This window comes from Erythrolamprus reginae, chromosome 3 (assembly GCF_031021105.1).
Source record: "Erythrolamprus reginae isolate rEryReg1 chromosome 3, rEryReg1.hap1, whole genome shotgun sequence".
Taxonomy (NCBI): Eukaryota; Metazoa; Chordata; class Lepidosauria; order Squamata; family Dipsadidae; genus Erythrolamprus; species Erythrolamprus reginae.
The window spans coordinates 230,247,539-230,268,526 of NC_091952.1; the positions used below are offsets into that span (position 1 = coordinate 230,247,539).

Sequence of the window (20,988 nt, forward strand, 5' to 3'; positions counted from 1 at the left end):
CTTTCCCCCAACTAACTTCAGGTTAAAAACACTTCCCTCCTGAACCTTATTTAACCCTTTAACATATTTAAACGTTTCGATCATGTCCCCCCTTTCCCTTCTGTCCTCCAGACTATACAGATTGAGTTCATTAAGTCTTTCCTGATACGTTTTATGCTTAAGACCTTCCACCATTCTTGTAGCCTGTCTTTGGACCCGTTCAATTTTGTCAATATCTTTTTGTAGGTGAGGTCTCCAGAACTGAACACAGTACTCCAAATGTGGTCTCACCAGCGCTCTATATAAGGGGATCACAATCTCCCTCTTCCTGCTTGTTATACCTCTAGCTATGCAGCCAAGCATCCTACTTGCTTTTCCTACCGCCCGACCACACTGCTCACCCATTTTGAGCAAGGATTGGTCATGAGTCACTTCTTCAGCACCATCACAACTTTGAATGTCACTCACTGAATGGCTTTAAGTCAAGGATTACCTGCAACGGCCGATGAACAGAACTATTGTGTACTGTTGTTCCAAGCCGTAGTAACAGGATTATAATCAATAACTGATTTATCTGGCAAAGGGAGCAAAGTATACTTTCTCCAACAGCTTCCTGTCTTAGCTGATGAGAGAGCCAAGTTGGTCTTCCTCTTCCCATGACAATTGCTCTGGGAAGTTAGCAGAGCAAAACTCTTAATATCCTTGAATAAACAATCTATTACTTGACTCTCTGGCCAACCTGGAAGTGATCAGATAGCCCCGTGAGGGTAAATCTGAGGGTACATGAGACATTCCCTATGTCAGCTCTCATGCGCATGTGTGCAGCTGATTTTCAGTGTCCCAGAGGGCGGTGGAGGTTGTTTTCACCCTCCCCAGGCTTCAGGGAAACCTCTGCAACCTATGGATGGCTAAAAAATGAACTTCTAGTTCCAAACGGCCTGGGCCATTTTTCGCGCTCCCCAGGCTTCAGGAAAGCCTCCTGAGGCTTTCTTTCTTTCTTTCTTTCTTTCTTTCTTCCTTCCTTCCTTCCTTCCTTCCTTCATTCATTAGATTTGTATGCCGCCCCTCTCCATAGACTCAGGGCGGCTTCAGTGAAGTCTACGTGCATGCACAGGGGGGCAGCACAGGGAGTTGTGCACGCATGCATGGCATGGAGGGCAGTGCATTGTGGATATGTGTGTGCGTCCGCCCTTTTGTCACCTGAGCAAAAAAAAGGTTCACCATCACTGCTATAGCCTCATGAACAACTCATCTCTTTCCTTTAAAGATAGGATCAATTTCCAGGACTCCCCAGCCTGCATAGAGAATTATGGGAATTGAAGTCCATACATCTCTTGATAATACTGCTCTAGGCTTTATTGGTGCATCTTTCTTTTTTTTAAATAAATTGTAAACGTAAAGGAAGAGATTATTCTGCAATGAATGAAAGGAGCTCTTAGAGGCAATGATCAGTTTGAAATATCTGAAATAAAATACAATGAATGTATTTGTGTGATGATTGATTGATTGATTGATTGATTGATTGATTATTACTATGCCACCCTTCTCACAACAGGTTAATTACCATAGAATGAAATAAAGCCAGTTTGACAAATCAAAATCAAAATCAACTGCTTTGGAAGAAATTGCAAAGTTGTTTGAATGGAACTTACATCAGTTGCATAAAGGGAGAAAAAATCCAAATGTTTGTCTCTCAAAACATTTAAATTGGTAGTCAACAGAGCAAATACCAGTGAAAATTGATTAGCAAGGCCATTATTATTTTTAATAACTTCCCAAAGTTGGAGTAATTGTTTGAAGTAGTATCTTAACTTCACCAATTGCTCTAATTAAACTATTTAGCTTTACTAATGTTAACATAGTGTGTAAAAGGAAAGTTCAAAGGCATAAATGAGACTTGTGTCAGCAGCATGGCTTAATTTTTTCCCCAATAGCACGGAACGGCTTGAATTTTTTATTTGACAAGACTTCCTAGTAAAATTTTCTTTTTGAACCAGAAAACTTCCTCGATATCATCTGAAATGTTTAAAATACTATTGTTCTTTAAAAAAACCCAAACCTTAAAACTAAAATCCTGCTAAAATTAGTTTAATAAATTCTTTTCATTCCACGGCCTTTGTAGCTAAAAAAAAGAAAGAAAAAAATCCTAATAACCCAAATATCCATGTTATCTATGTCCAATTAAATTGTACAAGGTAATGATAGTTAATTTTGTTTGCTTTCACATTCCAACTTAATTTTTTTTTAAAGCAAGCAACTCTTAAAGATAGCTATTTGATTCTTCAACACCTGCTAGAGTTAATATGCTCAAAAGTTCACTAATGTTTCTTTAGCCAAGAATACAAGCTATTTTAAACGTTCCCAGAAGATTTCACTGAGTTATTTCTAAACCTGAAACTCAACGATTGCATATTTGCTGTTTGTTTTTTTGTACCTTTCAATCAGCATTATTGTTCATACTGGATTTCAATAAACTACTGACCAAATTAAGTAATGACAACAACAACAACAACAACAACAACAACAACAACAAAAGGAAAAATGGAATAGCATCTGATATTGGTCAGACCCCACCTGGAGTACTGCATCCAATTTTGGTCACCTCACTACAAAAAAGACATCGAAACTCTGGAGAAGGTGCAAAAAAGAGCAACCAAAATGATTAGGGGACTCGAAACCAAGACTTACGAAGAGAGATTGAGAGAACTGGGCATGGACAGCCTAGAAAAAAGAAGGTCTAGAGGGGACATGATAGCAGTTTACAGATACTTGAGGGGTTGCCACGGTGAGGAGGGGGTCTCTTTATTCCCCAGGGCACCAGAGGGCCGGACGAGGAACAATGGTTGGAAGCTGACCAAGGAGAGATTCAACCTGGAAATAAGGAAGAACTTCCTGACGGTCAGAGCGATCAACCAATGGAACTGCCTGCCAGGGGAGGTGGTGAACTCCCCAACTCTGGACACCTTCAAGAGGAGATTGGACTTCCATTTGGCTCGGGTGCTGTAGGGTTTCCTGCTCAGGCAGGGGGTTGGACTCGATGACCTAACGGTCCCTTTCAACTCTATTAATAAATAAAATAAATAAAATAAATACCCACATTGGTTGCATCATAGGGTTTTAACATCTTTTGGCACTTAAAGCATGGTTTTTCCAATGACTTTAGATACGATAGCAACAAACATGATATACATATCCCATCTAAATGTATATTTATATAACTTACCCAAAACTTTACTAAGATAACATGTTTCTCATTGCACGTATGGACTGTAGGGTTCTAATCCTAGAATATGCTCAAAATCTCAGAAGTTGCCTAATATTGATTATTTAAAGATGTTTAAATTATTCTTGGCTCCATATTTGTGCATTAGTCATAAAAACGTTATGGAAATATAATTAGAAACTAGAGTTCAAGCACTATGGGATATAGCATTTCCCAAAGGAAGCTTTCTCAAGAAGGATCCTTCATTAAAATAGAAGTCAAAATCCTGGAAAATGACCTTCAAAATTTATTTCCTCTGTGCGTTAGATATGCGTGTTACTTCTTTTCTTCATACTTAGGTTAAACGTAATTTCTGTATTTAGCATTAAATACCTTCTTTTGTTTTGTTCTGTTTACTATTAGTACAACACTGTGATGATATTCATTTGTCCAATATACAAATACATAGGAAGAAAAATAGACATGTGATAATATAAAAGAGGGTGAAAGTGAACTTAGATGAGAGGATATATGAAAGGAACAGAATATATAAGATAGGTGAAGGAAAGGAAAGATAATTGGACAGGGGACGAAAGGCACTCCAGTGCACTTATTTACGCTCCTTATATTGACTTTTATTTCAATATAGGAGAGCCAGTTTGATCTATTTATGACTCTTGTTAGCCACTCTGAGTCCTTTTTGGAGTGAGTAGCATATAAATACAAATAAGAAATAAATAAGAAATAAATAAATGTAGTTAAGTTGTCAGCCTAGAAGGCAGAGGATTGTGAATTCAAGTCCCACCTTAAGAAAGCCAACTGGGTGAGTTTAGGTCAGTCAAATTCTCTTAGTCCAACACATCTCAAAGTGTTGTTGTGGGTCAAATAGGAGGAAGAGGTTTTGTTGCATAAGTTCACCTCATTTGTAAAAATAATAAAGGGGGGATACAAATAAACAAATATTAATTAGGGACTAAAAGTTACCGCTATTAGAGTATTAAGATATATGTTCAAGGCTATCGTTGTCACTCATTAAATGAGTTTTCAAAGAGATATTTTTAAAACAGTATGCAGATCTGAAACAAATGCCATGCTGTTCCTTTCAAAAATATCAATATTGCAGTTATTGCTTCTACGTTTCTAACTAGAGAAAAGGAGGGATAGCAACAACACTCTAATTAATGTTATATAAATGTTATAACACTGAACTGTTATAGCACCACAGACAAATTCCTTGTGTGTCCAATCACACTTGGCCAATAAAGAATTCTATTCTATTCTAAAGGCATGCATGCTGACTCAAATACAACTCAATGAATCATTATTTATTTAAATTTATTGGCCACTCAACTCCAGAGTCAGACTGGAATTCTATGTAAGATGTAGTATTTTTTGTTTTTTTAATCAGCGTTTCCCTCATAACAGGAAGCAAGGAAGCAAGCAAGTAGCGTTTTTTATTTTTCAACTGGGAGCAGTATCTTTCAAATGAGAGTTCCTATTTGTCATTACTGCAAGTCGTGGTTTCAACCCAGAAGAAAAGTTTAAAAGGCTGCAAGTGAAGTGGGCGAATAGAAAGGGAGTTGAAAATACACCATTTGTTCACTATTCTATTGGCATTATCTCAGATTTGGAACAGACTTTCGTTCTCAGTATACATAACACGCCTCTCTGCAAAAATGAAAGATTCATTTTTAATAAGCCACAACCAGTGAAGATATGCATGGGTTTTTAAAAACTGTTTTAATTGTTAACTGTTGTTTTACATTGGTTTTAAATGCTTTTGGGGGGAGGGGGGTTATATCACGTCATGTGAATAAATTTGGTTTATAGTCCTCTGAGAGTTGGGCGGCATATAAGTCCAAATCTATCTATCTATCTATCTATCTATCTATCTATCTATCTATCTATCTATCTATCTTATATCATATATCATTCTCTCTCTCTCTCTTTATCTCTATCTATCTATCTATCTATTTATATCTTTCTTTCTATATACATATATATCATATATCATATCTCTATCTATCTATCTAATGATGATGATGATAATAATAATAATAATAATAATAATAATAACTTATTTGATTTGTATGCCGCCCCTCTCCGTGGACTCAGAGCGGCATACATCTCTCTCTATATGTGTGTGTGTGTGTGTGTGTGTGTGTGTATGATATATATATATCTCTCTCATATCTCATATCTCAATCTATCTATCATATCTCATATCTCTGTCTCTCTAGTAATGCTCAGGACACTCATTATTCATATTGACTTCCCTTCCTTTCTCGGCAGTCAAGAGACGAGACACCGGTAGCTTCCCACGACTTCGCCCCGACGTGGAAGTTCGCTTCCCCACTTTGAACGGGGCTTCCATCCAAAGTTCGCGCGTGGAGCCCCGAGCCCCCACAACCCTCCACCCCACCCGAGAGGAAACTCGAAATCCCCCTGGGAAGCCAATGCCATTTCCAACGCTTCCCAACTTGGGAATCCTAGCAGGAAGAGCCCCTAAAGTGCTAGGATTTTGTTTCTTTTTAATCAAACTGAAGCGATCCAGTAAAGGGATCAACCCTGGGCGAAGGGGAAGGGGAAGGCAAGGCAAGACCGAAGGCGCGATCCGTGGACTCCGGGTCCCCGAGGCTTTCTCCCACGCCTACCCGACAGCGTCCCGCCCAGTCTCGGTGGCTGCCTGTGGCATTTTTCGCTCGGCCGCCCTGAACTTTTACTCCCCGCGCTCAGCTTCAAGCGGAGGAGCCGCGCCGCCTCCTGCCCTGCCCCACTTTCACGGCCACCCCGACCCGCCTTTCTGCCCCGGAGGGGGAAAGTTTGCAAGGCGCCTTCAATGTGCGAGGCGGGAAGGCGGGGAAAGGGAGCCGCACGACGAGGCGGGAAGCAGAGCAATGCGCCCCAAAGCCGTGGAAATGCCTCACCCGCCGCAAACCCCCTCCGGCGGCCCTTTTTACCTCGCTCCGCCAGAAATGCAAATTCCTCTCTTTAATGCGCCATGGCTCCGGCTGGTCGGCGGAGGAAGCGCGGCGGCGAGGGACGGAGCGAGCGAGCCCTGGACGCGGCAGCAGCTTTCTCACACACACGGGCTCGGGCTCCGCTGGAGACTTCCAGCCACACCGCCTGCCTCCGGCTGACGTCAATGTCACTGTCACATGGCTCCGCCGCGAACCCGGAGAGCATTGGTCGTCGTAGCAACCGCGGCCCGGCGCTCTGAGAGGATTTCGAGAGGGGTCGTTTTGTCAGACACACACACACACACACACACACACACACGTGTGCGCGTTTGGAGCGCGGTCGGGGCTGCACTCGGGGGTCCCTGTGAGCTGTGGAAAAATTGGACGGGTGAGGGAGGACTGAAAAAGGAGGCGAGGCGGTGAATATGAATGAAGAGCTGCCAGAGATAATGACCGACTTGCCCAGAATCCTTCTGGGGGAGCAGGAATGTTTGCATGGCGCCCCCGTCCACTTCTTAATTTCTTTTTTTTTTGCCTTCTGTCCCCTGTCCAGTTATTATTATTATTATTACTATTATTATTATTACTATTATTATTATTACTATTATTATTATATAATTATTATATATTATTATTATTATTATTATTATTATTATTATTATTATTATTTAGATTTGTATGCCACCCTTCTCGGGGCGGCTCACAGCACAATACACAATGTACAAATCCAATATTAAAAAACAGATTAAAACCCTTATCATAAAAAATTAATCACACCACCCAAGCAAATCATACGTAAATCATAGTAGCTAAAGGGCATATCAACTTCCCCAATTGTCTCTCCTATATCTCCTATATCTTTTCTTACATACATATATCTCTCCCTCTTTTCTTCATCGATGCATTTTATTCTCATATCTCTTCTGTCCTTTCCTTGATACATTTTACTACATGTATATTCTTTTCAACCTTCATTTTGTACTGGACAAAATAAATAAATTTCACAATGATTTTTATTGATTTTCTGCCAACCTGCCTTCCATTGAGGACCCGTATACTGCAGGAGTCAAAAAGAGGGCTGTGAAAAGACCACTGTTCAAAAGCATAAAGGGAACACTTAAACAACAGAATATAACTCCAAGTAGATCAAACTTCTTTGAAATCAAACTGTCCGTTTACTGCCCCCTCGCATCCTGGACAGAAACTGTTTCAACTCCTACCCTCAAAAGGTCGCTACGGAGCAGTGCACACCAAGACAACTAGATGCAAGAGCAGTTTTTTTGTGAACGCCATCACTCTGCTAAACAATTTCCTCAACACTGTCAAAGTATTTACTAAGTCTGCACTGCTATTACTACTAGTTTTTTCCCATGATTCCTATCACCCATTTCCTCTCACTTATGACTGCATGACTGTAACTTGTCGCTTGTATCCTTAAAGATATTTATTAATATTATTTCTTCGTTGCTTATTTTACCCCTATGACCAGTGAAGGGCTGCAAAAAATTTTACTACCACACTGTGGGTGTGGCTTATTTTGTGGGTGTGGCTTGCCATCCATGTGACCAGGTGGGAGTGGCTTGACAATCATGCAATGGGGTGGCTTAAAGGTCATACAACAGGCTTAAAGGTGGCCAACTTCACATCACTCACATCAAGGGTTAGGGTTAGGATACCTGGCCTCTCCTCACCTCAAAGAGATACAATTTCCCTTACTGAACATCCAAAATATACTATTTAATTCTAGGTATACAGTGTTCCCTCGATTTTCACGGGTTGGAACTTCGCGAAAAGTCTATACCACGGTTTTTCAAAAATATTAATTAAAAAATACTTCATGGTTTTCCCCCTATACCACGGTTTTTCCCGCCCGATGACATCATATGTCATTGCCAAACTTTCGTCTGACTTTAATAAATATTTTTTAAAATAAAATTTAATAAATAAACATGGTGAGTAATAATCTAAATGGTTGCTAAGAGAGTGGGTAATTGCAATTCAGGGGTTTAAAGTGTTAAGGGAAGGCTTGTGATACTGTTCATAGTCAAAAATAGTGTATTTACTTCCGCATCTCTACTTCGTGGAAATTCGACTTTCCCGGGCGGTCTCAGAACGCATCCCCCGCGAAAATCGAGGGAACACTGTATAGATACGTATTACACACAGGCACACAAAAATATACATTATCTACTATATAAAGTGTATGTGCACACAGGTATGCACAGCTCTTGTAAAATTACACACATTCAACCTCATTTACTGCAACAGGAAAAACATACCCAGAACCCAGAAAGGAAAAAAAGAAAAAAAAAGAAAAAAAATTCTACTGCTTCTGCATACTTGTAGAAGCCCATCACTGCCCATGACAATCATTAAGTGTTGCACCTCATGATTCTTGACAAGTGTATACATTTTCTTTTATGTACACTGAGAACATATGCACCAAAGACAATTCCTTATGTGTCCAATCATGCTTGGCCAATAAAGAATTCTATTAACATTTTCAAGCAGATCAACATCTATATGTATATACATTGGTAATAATGCATTGTATAGTTTGTACATTGTATACATTGTTTTTCTTTGTTGTCTCCTACTGGATTTTTGTCTCTCTTTTTTTGTCCATTCATACCATTTAGTTCAAGCATTATAATCTGAGTCTTTTTGATTGTTTAATTCCATCGTTAGCCTGTCCATTTCCACGCAATCATAAATGTTTTTAATTATTTCCTTCTCCAAGGGTATCTGGGGATCTTTCCATCATTGCACATAGGTGATTCTAGCCACTGTCCCTATGTGTAACATTAAGTACTTAGTATTTGAGGGATATGATTTCTTTAATAAGAAAAATTCCAGGATCTATTTGATTGTTGTACCAATCATTTCCTGCAACCATTTATGGATTTTCCTCCAATATTTTTTTGCTTCCACCACATATGAAAGAGGTGCCACTTCTTATTTTCTTCTCAAGGCATTCCCAAGTCAGGGTGATTTTTACCACTTCCTTCCCTTCTTCCTTCCCTTTTTTTTTGTTTGCTTCTTTGCTTTTGTCAATGGACTAGGGCAGTGTTTTTCAACCAGTGTGCCGTGGCACACTAGTGTGCCGCGAGACAGGGTCATGTGTGCCGCGAAGCTCAGAGAAAGAAAACAAGAGAGAGAGAAAGAGAGAGAGAAAGCAAGAGAGAAAGAAAGAGAGAAAGAAAGAGAGGGAGGGAAGGTGGGAGAGAGAAAGACATAGAGGGAGGGAGGGAGGGAGAAAGAGAGCAAAAAAGAGGAGAGAAGGAGGAAAGAAAGAGGGATGGAGAGAGAAAAAAGGAGAGAAAGAGGGAGAGAGAAATAGAGCGAAAGGGAGGAAGAGAGATACTTTTTTTGTCCAAACTTTTTTTAGCTGCCCCCCCCTCAATGTGCCCCATGGTTCTGTAAATGTAAAAAATGTGCCGGGGCTCAAAAAAGGTTGAAAATCACTGGACTAGGGAAGAGAAAATGCCAAAAAATAAAAAATAAAAGAAATCCTGACTTAAGCCTCGGCGATTACATTAACTGTCACCATCCATCAGTTCAACTATTCAGCTAGACATTATGCGCTGTGTGGAATGGTTGCTGCTTAGCTTCCCCTGAAGCAACCCACACAAACCAAATTTCCTGATTCGTCGTTTTCAATGCGTAATAAGCATAATTATTTGTTATTAGGTTTTGATCAACTTAACTGTCCTGGCAAATGTTAGATTTTATTTTAAAAATCTAGAAATCAAAGTCAATAAGTAATGTAATAAGAATTCAAAGTACAAAAATGCTCAGGGTGTTACTAGTCCTCAGAAACACATTTCCCAGGTTACTGCAATAAAATAAAAAGGTATTGCTGAGAAAGGCCTGTCTCTGCTCTTTAAATTCAATTTGAATTTAAAGAAAGGAAGACAAACAAAGGAAATAAATTAATATGGATCAGATCAAATGTTCCATTAACCTACACAAAACGCTTCCCGTTTGCCATAGTTGACTTATCAGATGCAACTACTGGTAGTAGTTCGCAAATAACATAAATCAATACAGTGATCCCTCGATTTTCGCGATCTCGATCTTCGCGAAACGCTATATCGCGATTTTTCAAAAAATATTAATTAAAAATATTTTCCCACCCGATGACGTCACTCTCTTCCTTTCTCATCTTTCTTTCTTTCTCTCTGTCTTTCTCTATCTTGCTTCTTCCTCTCTCACACTCTCTTCCTCCCTCTCTCATCTCTTTCTTTCCTTCTCTCTCTTTCTCTATCTCTCCCCCTCTTGCTCTCGAGCGGTGGGCGGGCGGGCGAGCGGCGGGCGGGCAGCAGCGAGGAGCTGAAGATCGGGGTTTCCCCTTTGCGTGGGCAGCGGGGAAGACCCAGGGAAGGTTCCTTCGGCCGCCCAGCAGCTGATCTGCTCGGCAGCGCCGCAGCAGCGAGGAGCCGAAGATCGGGGTTTCCCCTTTGCGTGGGCGGCGGGGAAACCCCATCTTCGGCTCCTCGCTGCTGCGGCGCTGCCGAGCAGATCAGCTGCTGGGCGGGCCGAAGGAACCTTCCCTGGGTCTTCCCCGCCGCCCACGCATAGGGGAAACCCCGATCTTCGGCTCCTCGCTGCTGCGGCGCTGCCGAGCAGATCAGCTGCTGGGCGGCGGAAGGAACTTTCCCTGGGTCTTCCCAGGTGCGGAAGTAAAAACACCATCTGCGCATGCGCGGCCATGGAAAACAGGGCGCGCATGCGCAGATGGTGTTTTTCCTCACCACTATATCGCGAAAAATCGATTATCGCAAGGGGTCTTGGAACGGAACCCTCGCGATAATCGAGGAATCACTGTAGTTCTTTTCATTTGTCATGTATCAGTTCAGTGATGGGTTTCACTTACCTTTGCTACCGGTTCGGAGATGTGCGCATGCTGCTTCTGCGCATACGCAGATTGTCTTGTGATAATGTCCGAGCAGGTGAGTAGGTGAAGCCTCCCACTGCCGCCACTATCGGTTTGTCCAAACTGGGGTAAACTGGTAGCAACCCCCAACTGTATGTATGTATGTATGTATGTATGTATGTATTCATTCATTCATTCATTCATTCATTCATTCATTCATTCATTCATTTATTAGATTTGTATGCCACCCCTCTCCGTAGACTTGGGGCGGCATACTTGTTCGGCAGGATGGGTCAAAGAGGCCGTCCTGGAACCAGCGAAATCCGGGAGCTTGGCAGGGGACAGAATGGATCTGCGCTCAATGTGGAAGTGATTGCCATTCTCGGATTGGCCTTTTTAACCACACTAGGTGCTGTTCTAGGTACTCTTCAGAGCATGATACCACAGTCTTTCAAGACTGAAGGTTGGCAACTGTCACCTTCTTAGGAAGGGCCGTGATGGTTGGGAATTCTGGGTATTAAAGCCCACCCATCTGGAAGATGCTTGCCTGCTTTAGATTTGAACCCTTTGAGTCTCCCTCATTTTTAAAGACAAATACATCTTAGCATAGCTGGCAGGCCAGTTTTAATGCTTTTTTGGTTACCATCTGTTGTGGTTAGCTCTGGCCCAGCTCCTGCCCCAAGGACTGTGGATGTGGGGGAGACATCCACATGCTGCAGGCCTGTTTTGCCCCCGGTGGAATCTGCTGATGAAGGCTCCTCTGACCAAGAAGACATGAGTGACAGGGAGGAGGAGAGTGTGGCAGACAGCTCAGAAGGAGATCAATTATCTAGCTCCTCCTTGGATTCGGAACAAGAGCTAATGATACAGCCACACATGCGGAGAGCGATGCATAGGCAGCAACAACTGAGAGATTATTATCAAAGAAAATGAGGCCACCTGTGGTTGGGTGGGGCTGTGGTAATTAGTGAGGCTGCTATAAATAGCAGCCTGTGGGTTTGGCCATTGTGGAGGATTATCTGATCGTTGTGTTTCATGCCTGCTTTGCTGACTTTGACCTTTGTGTGCTGATTTTTCCCCGCTTTGAAACTAAACCAGAGCAAAGTGTGTTTCACTTTGTGAAAGAAGAAGGACTGTGAATTGCCTCACAGCTGCAAGCTAAAAATCACAGAACTGATAAGGGACTTGTACAAATTACCAGTTTGTTTGGAGACGAGTGCTCTTTGCTATACCAAAAGAGGGCTTAGTTTAAGTGAATTTACAGGATAAAGAACATTGTTTTGAATTTTCAAACGTGTGTGTGTCTGAAATTTGTACCTGTGAATTTGTGGGAGGAGTCTGCCAGAGAGCCGGACAGAACACCATCTTGTCCATTTGGATAAGGAAGGCTCTAGGCCAGGGGTCTCCAACCTTGGCAAGCTGGCTGAGGAATTCTGGGAGCTGAAGTTCACAAGTCTTCAAGTTGCTAAAGTTGGAGACCCCTGTTCTAGGCTTCTGCCCCAAATCCATCCTCATTAGAATTGTATAATTGAAAATGTACACTTTCATTGTGTAAAGTAGTGAAGCATTTTGTAATCATCTTTAAAAGTAGTGATTAAAAGAACATTACTTGTATTTTTGAACAACGTTTTGAATTTTGAATGTTTTGTACCCAAAGCCTAAGATATATTTATTTATTTATTTATTTATTTATTGGATTTGTATGCCGCCCCTCTCCGGAGACTCGGAGAGTCTATAATTTTCTTCAGCAATGTATTTTTTTAAAAATGGCATTATTATTGTATTTGCTCCCTAAATCAAAAACAGAGACAGGGAGTTGAATTTAATAGAATGCAGTCAGTTTGAGGGCTTGTATTATAATGTCAGAAAATAAAGAGTACCCTTGTTGGGGAAATATTTTTTTCTATTATCAAAAAAAGGTGTTTTTTTTTAAAAAAAAAAACCATTTTGACTAATGAAAGCTGTTGAACAAAAGCTGTAAAATAATTCATGGTTCTCCGCTGACTGCATTATTGGAGAGCAAAAGAATGATTGTTTAAGTCAAGTCAAGTGGAAGACAACTCACCAGTGAACATGAGAAATTCCCAAGCTCTCCCTTTTACTTTCCACCTTTACTACCATCAATTTCCATTCCAGGGCGTGGGGGGGGGGGATTATAATCATCTCATTCCCCAGATCAGTAATTTATATTTACAGTTTGATTTGTTTTTTGAAAAAATGAACGTGGTGTTTGTTTAAGTAAAAGAAAAAAAAATAGAAGGGACTTGTCACCAAAAGTTGCAATTAATCCTCAAATATATGTTCTTGATCAAGACAGACGTGCAAAAGAAATCATTTGTGGATTCTATCAAGAGCAGATCTGTACATTTTATTCCAAATGAACTTCACATTATACTAACATCCAAACAGTATGTCAGCATCTACCTTTCCATACTCAAAAATGCACAAAATTGGGGGAAAGATCAAAAGTTGGGGGAAAGATCAAAAGCAACTTGAGAAAATATTATTTCACTGAAAGAGTAGTAGATCCTTGAAACAAACTTCCAGCAGACGTGGTTGGTAAATCCACAGTGACTGAATTTAAAAATGCCTGGGATAAACATATATCCATTGTAAGATAAAATACAGGAAATGGTATAAGGGCAGACTAGATGGACCATGAGGTCTTTTTCTGCCATCAGTCTTCTATGTTTCTATGTTTCTAAAATTACACCTGACAAAAATTACACCTGAAAATTACTTATAAACAGTAGCTATTTTAAAACACTTTTTTGTGGGAAATATATTCATTAGATTTGTATGCCGCCCCTCTCCGAACACCTAACATCAAAAACTTCATCAAGAAGGCACAACAAAAAATGTTTTCTTTGCAAATTCAGAAAGCTCACACTGTCCAAGGATCTGCTGATACAATTCTGCAGAGTAATTATTAAGTCTGTCATCTGACCTCTATAACTGTCTGGTTTGGTTCTGCAACCCAACAAGACCGACACAGACTTCGGAGGATAATTAGAACTGCAGAAAAAATAATTGCTACCAACCTGCCTTTCACTGAGGACTTGTATACTGCACGCGTCAAAAAGATGGCTGTGAAAATATTTACAGACCCTGGACACAAACTGTTTCAACTTCTACCCTCAAAATGACACGGGTCATATTTTCATTAACTAAGGACTACCTAATCATATGCTTACCACATCCAAATTTAGAAACAATGATTGTTAATCACAAATACCAAGCAAGAATAATACAAAGCATTGGCATGTACATAGTCTAAGGAGGTGTTGGGCTGAATAAAGTATTTGTAAAAGCATTTGGTTGAAAAAGGTTGGCTAACATCATATTGTCAAACAACTAAAGGTCAAGAACATCAGGCTTATTTGTGTGTCCAGGCAGCACGAGAATGATTTTTCCCCCTTAGCTAGCAGCTGTGAAGAAACTTCACACCCCTTCTTCTTCCAACGAAGTGAGACACACACACACACACACACACACACACACGTTGCTCTGCTTTGGTTTCAAAGGCATGAAAAAGCAACCAAGTCCAACAACACAAGATTCCTGATGAACTGCGATCAGATACTCTTCCACAATGGCCAAACCCACATGCTGCTATTTATAGCAGCAGCCCTAATTACTGGAGCCCCACCCAAACACAGGTGGCCTCCCTTATTTCCTGTAATATGTTCTTACTTGGTCTCTTCTACGCATAATTCTGTGCTTGCGTGGGTCCAAAATGTCATCATCTGAATCAACGGAAGATAAGGGAGATTGACTGCCTGGGCTGTGTGCCAAGCCCTCCTCTGCCGAGTCACTCCCACCTTCTTCTTCGTCCGAGGAAACTGAACTCTGAACTGATTTTGTCGGCAATAACACAGGCCTGTGACATGTTGAATTTTCCCCTGCATCCACCTCCCCATTCCCTGGGGCAAGAGCTGGGCCAGAGCCAACCACAACAGTGTAGGGGCATGTCGTGTCCTTTAATGGCAGGTTTTAGGGCAGTTCATTCACCTTTAGTCCCTTCAGCTCTCACCTGTGGCTTCTAGCAGCTGTAGCTACTAGGCACGAAAGACTCCCTGGTCAACCACTAGAAGAAGGGAAACTCTGACTGCCAACCTCCAATGACTTGTGGCCATATTCATAATTGGAAAAGGCTTCTGGAGTAAACCTTGAGGCAAAATCTAGAGCCGGAGTCCCGGAAGCAGTTCATGACTGTGTACAGCTACATTCTGATCACTCCTGCGACGTAGCTGGAACCAATCGTATTGGCCTTTGGCATTCCAGTGGATTATTTTAGAGACGTGGAAAGGGGAGATTTGCTATCTTCCTCTATACTAACCTACTCAGGCTTCATGCTCTGGGGAGTCCAGAGCATGATACCATGGTCTTTCGAAACCGAAGGATACCAATCAATGCAGACAGAAGTGGGTTGCTCCTGGTTCAGACCAGTTCTATAGAACCAGTAGTGGGAATTCCACCCCCTCCCGCTCGTTGAACCAGGAGCAATTGCCAGCTGGCCACGCCACCCCCCAACTGGCTCTCTCACCGGCGCCATAGGCGGCCATTTTGTTTTTTGTTTCTGCGCCTGTGCAGAAGTTGTTGTTTGCTTCTGGGTATGCAGAGAAGCTGGATTTTCCAAACTGCGCATGCGTCCGTGCAGCACGGCAATGTAGCGTGCAGTGCACTTGCCCCCACACAGCATGGAAGGAAGTGAAACAGGAGCAAGGTAAGTTAGAACCAGGGATGGGTTACTGCCCAGATGGGAGAACACAGTGGGGTAGCAAAAATGGAGCTCCACCCCAGAGCACCCAATTTGCACTGAAAGATGTTGAAAGAATTTTGGTAGCCCTTCACTGGTTAGAACCCATCCATGATTTAATCGTGAGCGTTATTTTTTCTTTGATAGGAAGAAACACCACTTCTGAGAAGAAGAAACCAGTGATGAAAATATTTGAATATTTGAACTTAAGTTGATATCCAACTTTTGCCTTGAGAAATAACAGAAATAATCTCCGGGACCGCCTTCTACCGCATGAATCCCAGTGACCAGTTAGGTCCCACAGAGTTGGATCTTCTCCGGGTCCCATCAACTAAACAATGTCATCTGGCGGGATCCAGGGGAAAAGCCTTCTCTGTGGTGGCCCCGACTCTCTGGAACCAACTCCCCTCAGATATCAGAGTTGCCCCCACCCTCCTTGCCTTTCGCAAGCTCCTTAAAACCCACCTCTGACGTCAGGCATGGGGGAATTGAAATTTTCCCTTCCCCCCTAGGCTTATAGAATTTATACATGGTATGTTTGTATGTATGATTGGTTCTTTAAATTGAGGTTTTTTAGATTATTTTTAATATTAGATTTGTTTACATTGTCGTTTTTATTGTTTTTAGCCGCCCCGAGTCTTCGGAGAGGGGCGGCATACAAATCTAATAAGTAAGTAAGTAAGTAAATAAATAAATAAGTAAGTAAGTAAATAAGTGAATAAGTGAATAAGTGAATGAATGAATGAATGAATGAATAAATGAATAAATGAATAAATAAAAAATGAATGAATGAATGAATGAATGAATAAATAAATAAATAAATTTGCATTATTACAAGTTTGTATTTTAAAGAACGACTCACACACACACACCTTTTCTAAAACATTTATCTGCTCAGTTTATGATATTAAATTTTAGGAACAGCTCCGATCTCTAACTGTACAGTGGTTTATATTTAAAAATGTTGCCATTATTTAACATCTTTGAAAGGTCCAAATGTTCACACTGTGTTTTGCCAGCACTGAATTTTTCTCATCACACCATCACGCATCATGGTTACATAAATCTGCCTGTTTTTATTTTAAGAAAGTAGTCCAGCAGCCTTTCTCACTGCCATGTTTAATTGACCACATCCAGTAACAAAATGTTATGCTATGTTGCCTTTTTTCTCTCTCTTGGCACAGCAGTTTTCACTACAATAAAACCTGTAGTGACAGATTAGTTATTGACAGCAGGGTTGGTTTTTTAAAAAAAAAACTCTTGTAAAAATATTGAAATCAATCTGGGATGATCAACAGTAGCAGAGTACAGGCAGTCCTTGTCTTACAACCAATCGAAGTTATGACCAATCTGAAAAGGGGGACTTGCTACACAGATTCGGTCACATGACTAAACTTTGGATGTTTGGCAACACAGTACAGCAGCCACTTGCAGCATTTATTTTTTATTTTTTATTTATTCATTTGTCCAATACACAATACATATGGAAGAGAATAGACATGAAGTAATATATATATAAAGATAATATGTAAAAATAGAGGAGAAGATATATGAAAGGAAGAAAATATATATGATATATGAGATATAGGAGAGACTATACGACAGGGGACGATAGGCACATCAGTGCACTTATGTACGCCCCTTACTGACCTCTTAGGAACCTGGAGAGGTCAATCATGGATAGTCTAAGGGAGAAATGTTGGGGGTTAGGGGTTGACACTATTGAGTCCGGTAATGAGTTCCACACTTCAACAACTCGATTGTTAAAGTCATATTTTTTACAGTCAAGTTTGGAACGGTTAATATTAAGTTTGAATCTGTTGCGTGCTCTTGTGTTGTTGCGGTTGAAGCTGAAGTAGGACGTTGCAGCATATGATCTTGTGGGCAATACTTAAATCGTGTTTTGGGCGCCGTAGTTCTAAGCTTTCTAGACCCAGGATTGTGAGTCTATTTTCGTAGGGTATTCTGTTTCGAGTGGAGGAGTGAAGGGCTCTTCTGGTGAAGTATCTTTTGACGTTTTCAAGGGTGTTGATGTCCGAGATGTGGTGTGGGTTCCAGATAGATGAGCTGCATCCCGCAAACATGTGATCACTTACTTCTGGTTTTTGACAAACCACACCCATAGCACATGACTGATTTCTTTAATGACCACTGGAAAAATGGTTATAAATTCAGGTTAGTCAAATGGACAACATGTTTTTATGGTTGTTATGATATTTGACAGTAATGGGCAGGCTCTGTTATGGCCATATATTTAGGGCTACCTGTATTTCTACATTATGGCTGGTCAAAACCTAAGCATGAGCTTCAGCCTACAAAGCAGCCTGGATGAAACACACCTGCACTCACGAACCGCAGTGGCGAGTCCAATTTAGCGTTCCGGCTAGTAGCCATCCCCTGCACACACACCAAGTTGCTTGAAGTCCAGTGTGCAGTTTCCACAGTTGATTTGGGGAGCCATGTCATCTGCTGGTGTCAGTCCACTGTGCTTCATTAAGTCCAGGGATAACACAGCCGTCTCCCAAGAGATTTTGGAGCACATCATGCTTCCTTCCACAGACGAGCTTTATGGGGATGCTGACTTCAATTTTTCCAGCAGGACCTGGCACCTGCCCACAGTGCCAAAAGCAACAAAATCTGTTTCAATGACCATGGGATTACTGTGCTTGATTGGCCAGCAAACTCGCCTAACCTGAACCCCATAGAGAATCTACTGGGCATTGCCAAGAGAAAGTTTAAGTTTAAGTTTAAGTTTAATCAGATTTGTATGCCGCCCCTCTCCGCAGACTCGGGGCGGCTCACAGCAACAGCAATACAAGACAAATCCAATATTAAATTAATTTTAAGAACACCACAAGTTAAAAACCGATCATACACACTAGCATACCATACACAAATTTTATAAGCCTAGGGGGAAGGAACATGTCAATTCCCCCATGCCTGACGACAGAGGTGGGTTTTAAGGAGCTTACGAAAGGCTAGGAGGGTGGGGGCAACTCTGATATCTGGGGGGAGTTGATTCCAAAGGGTCGGGGCCGCCACAGAGAAGGCTCTTCCCCTGGGTCCCGCCAAACGACATTGTTTAGTTGACGGGACCTGGAGAAGGCCAACTCTGCTTCGCCGACTGGACAAGGGGTGGAGATGTAAAGCTGGGTATCATCTGCATACTGATGATACCTCACCCCATGCCCTTGGATGATATAGCAATGCAGAAGAGCTGAAGGCCACTGTTGAAGCATCCTGGTCTTCCATAACACCTCAGCAGTGCCACAGGCTCATAGCTTCCATGCTACGCCATATTGGGGCAGTAATTGCTGCAAATGGGTCCCAGACTGCCCTTGGAGGCCATCGCGGGTGCACACATACACATCGGTCACATGTATGCCCATCAGCATTGTTGTGGTTGGCTCTGGCCCAGCTCCTGCCCCAAGGAATGTGGAGGTGGATGCAGGGGAAACATCAACATGTCATAGGCCTGTTTTATTGCTGACAGAGGCAGGTAGTGCAGTTTTCTCGGATGAAGAAGGTGGGGGTGACTTGGAAGAGGGGGGTTTGGCATACAGCCCAGGAAGCCAATCTCCATTATCTTCGGTTGATTCGGACGAGGAAGTATTAGACCCACGCATGCGCAGAATTATGCATAGAGGAGACCAATTGCAGAAATATTACAGGAGATAAGAGAGGCCACCTGTGTTTGGGTGTGGCTCCAGTAATTAGAGCTGCTGATATAAATAGCAGCGTGCTGGCTTGGCCGTTGTGGAAGATTATCTGATCGTTGTTCTTCAGGATGGCCTTGCTGTTTCCGGACTTTGTTTGTTGATTTTTCACGACTTTGAAACCAAAGCAGAGCAAAGTGTGTGTGTTTCACTTCGTGGAAGAAGGAGGGCTGTGACGGTTCTTCACAGCTGCTAGCTAAGTACTTAAAGACTGATTAAGGGGATTGTACAGACTGCCAGGTTGTTTTGGGACGAGTGCTCTTTGCAATACAAAAAGGGTGCTTTGTTTCCTTTGAATTTTTGTGATAAAGAACATTGTTTTTGAACTTTCAAGCGTCTGAAATTTGTACCCTTGAATTTTCGGGAGACTCTTACCATAGAGCCAGGTAGAACAAGCATGAGATTTGGCTTCTGTGCATAAGCAGCAAGCCAGATCTCACTTGAGGACATGCGCGAGAGTGAGATTTTGGTGATTTTCAGCAATATTTTTGCTTCCACCCATGTGCAGAAGCAAAAAATCAGCAAAATTGCTAAAATCTCAATCTCTCGCATGTCCTTGCGTGAGACTTGGCTTGCTGCACATGCACAGAAGCCAAATCTCATGTGGGGGGGTGCATCGGGGCACGCAGCTGCGCACACATCCTAGAATTTTCTACTGGAGTTGCATACCTAGGCGCATCTGCTTCTGCCCACCACTGCATATAAGCAGTAATGGGCAGCCGAAGTTTTTACTCCCACACTGTGTGTGTGGTTTATTTTGTGGGTGTGGCCTAATGGTTATATGCCTGGGTAGGAGTGACTTGCCGGGCATGTGACCAGGTGGGAATGGCTTGAACGATCATCATCGTTCAACTTAACTGCTTGTTAAGTCCTTGACTTACAACCTTACCAGTGTCACTTGCTGGGGTGACAATTTGCTTCACGTTTCCCGCACTCTCCTTCCTGGGTCGTTGTCCCCCGCCCCAGGCTGGGTAGCTAGGTGAACGGGTGTTGTCAGAAGCAAGAATGCTGCCAACACCGCTTCCACCCACGCCTTCTGCTTGCACCTCAAGCAAGAGGTGGCCATGTGAGGCTGGAGGGGAGCTGGGCTCGAGGGAGGGAATCTCATCCGAGGCCAGAAAGGAGGAAAGAGGAAAAAAGCAATGAGCACAGACGCAGCAACAGCACCACAGAAAAAAAGGAGAGCCGAGACAAGACCAGTAATCCAGGAAGTGACTGACGCCGATCAGCTGGAGCTGCGCAACGCAGCTTCATTTCTGCCGGTGGAACTGCGTTCCACCCCGTCCTGCCTGCTGCCCACCCCTGCATATATCACTGAAAGCAAAACTAGTGGAAGCCCATCACCTATATGACAAAATAAAATAACCACTACTTCTTTTGATTATCTCTATCCTGACCTTTCTTTCAACCTCTTAAGGTATTATTTATCTAAGAGAGACAAATATCATCTATATTGAATTTGGACACAGCAACCAACTAGCTCTGCTCTTTTTCCC

At 42.1% G+C, this 20,988-nt stretch overlaps 1 protein-coding gene across 4 annotated transcripts in view; it reads right to left on the bottom strand.

Annotated features, from left to right (window-relative positions):
- Positions 1–20,988, bottom strand: part of NCALD (neurocalcin delta) — a 105,689-nt gene that overhangs the window by 53,783 nt on the left and 30,918 nt on the right. The window contains exon 1 of one of the 4 annotated variants that reach the window (XM_070748151.1): positions 6,142–6,312. The exons of 2 other annotated variants lie outside the window; for them this stretch is intronic. The gene's annotated coding sequence lies outside the window, so the exon portion shown is untranslated. Of the gene's footprint in view, positions 1–6,141; positions 6,335–20,988 lie in introns of those variants that run through there. One more of the 4 variants, XM_070748150.1, reaches the window with a different exon arrangement.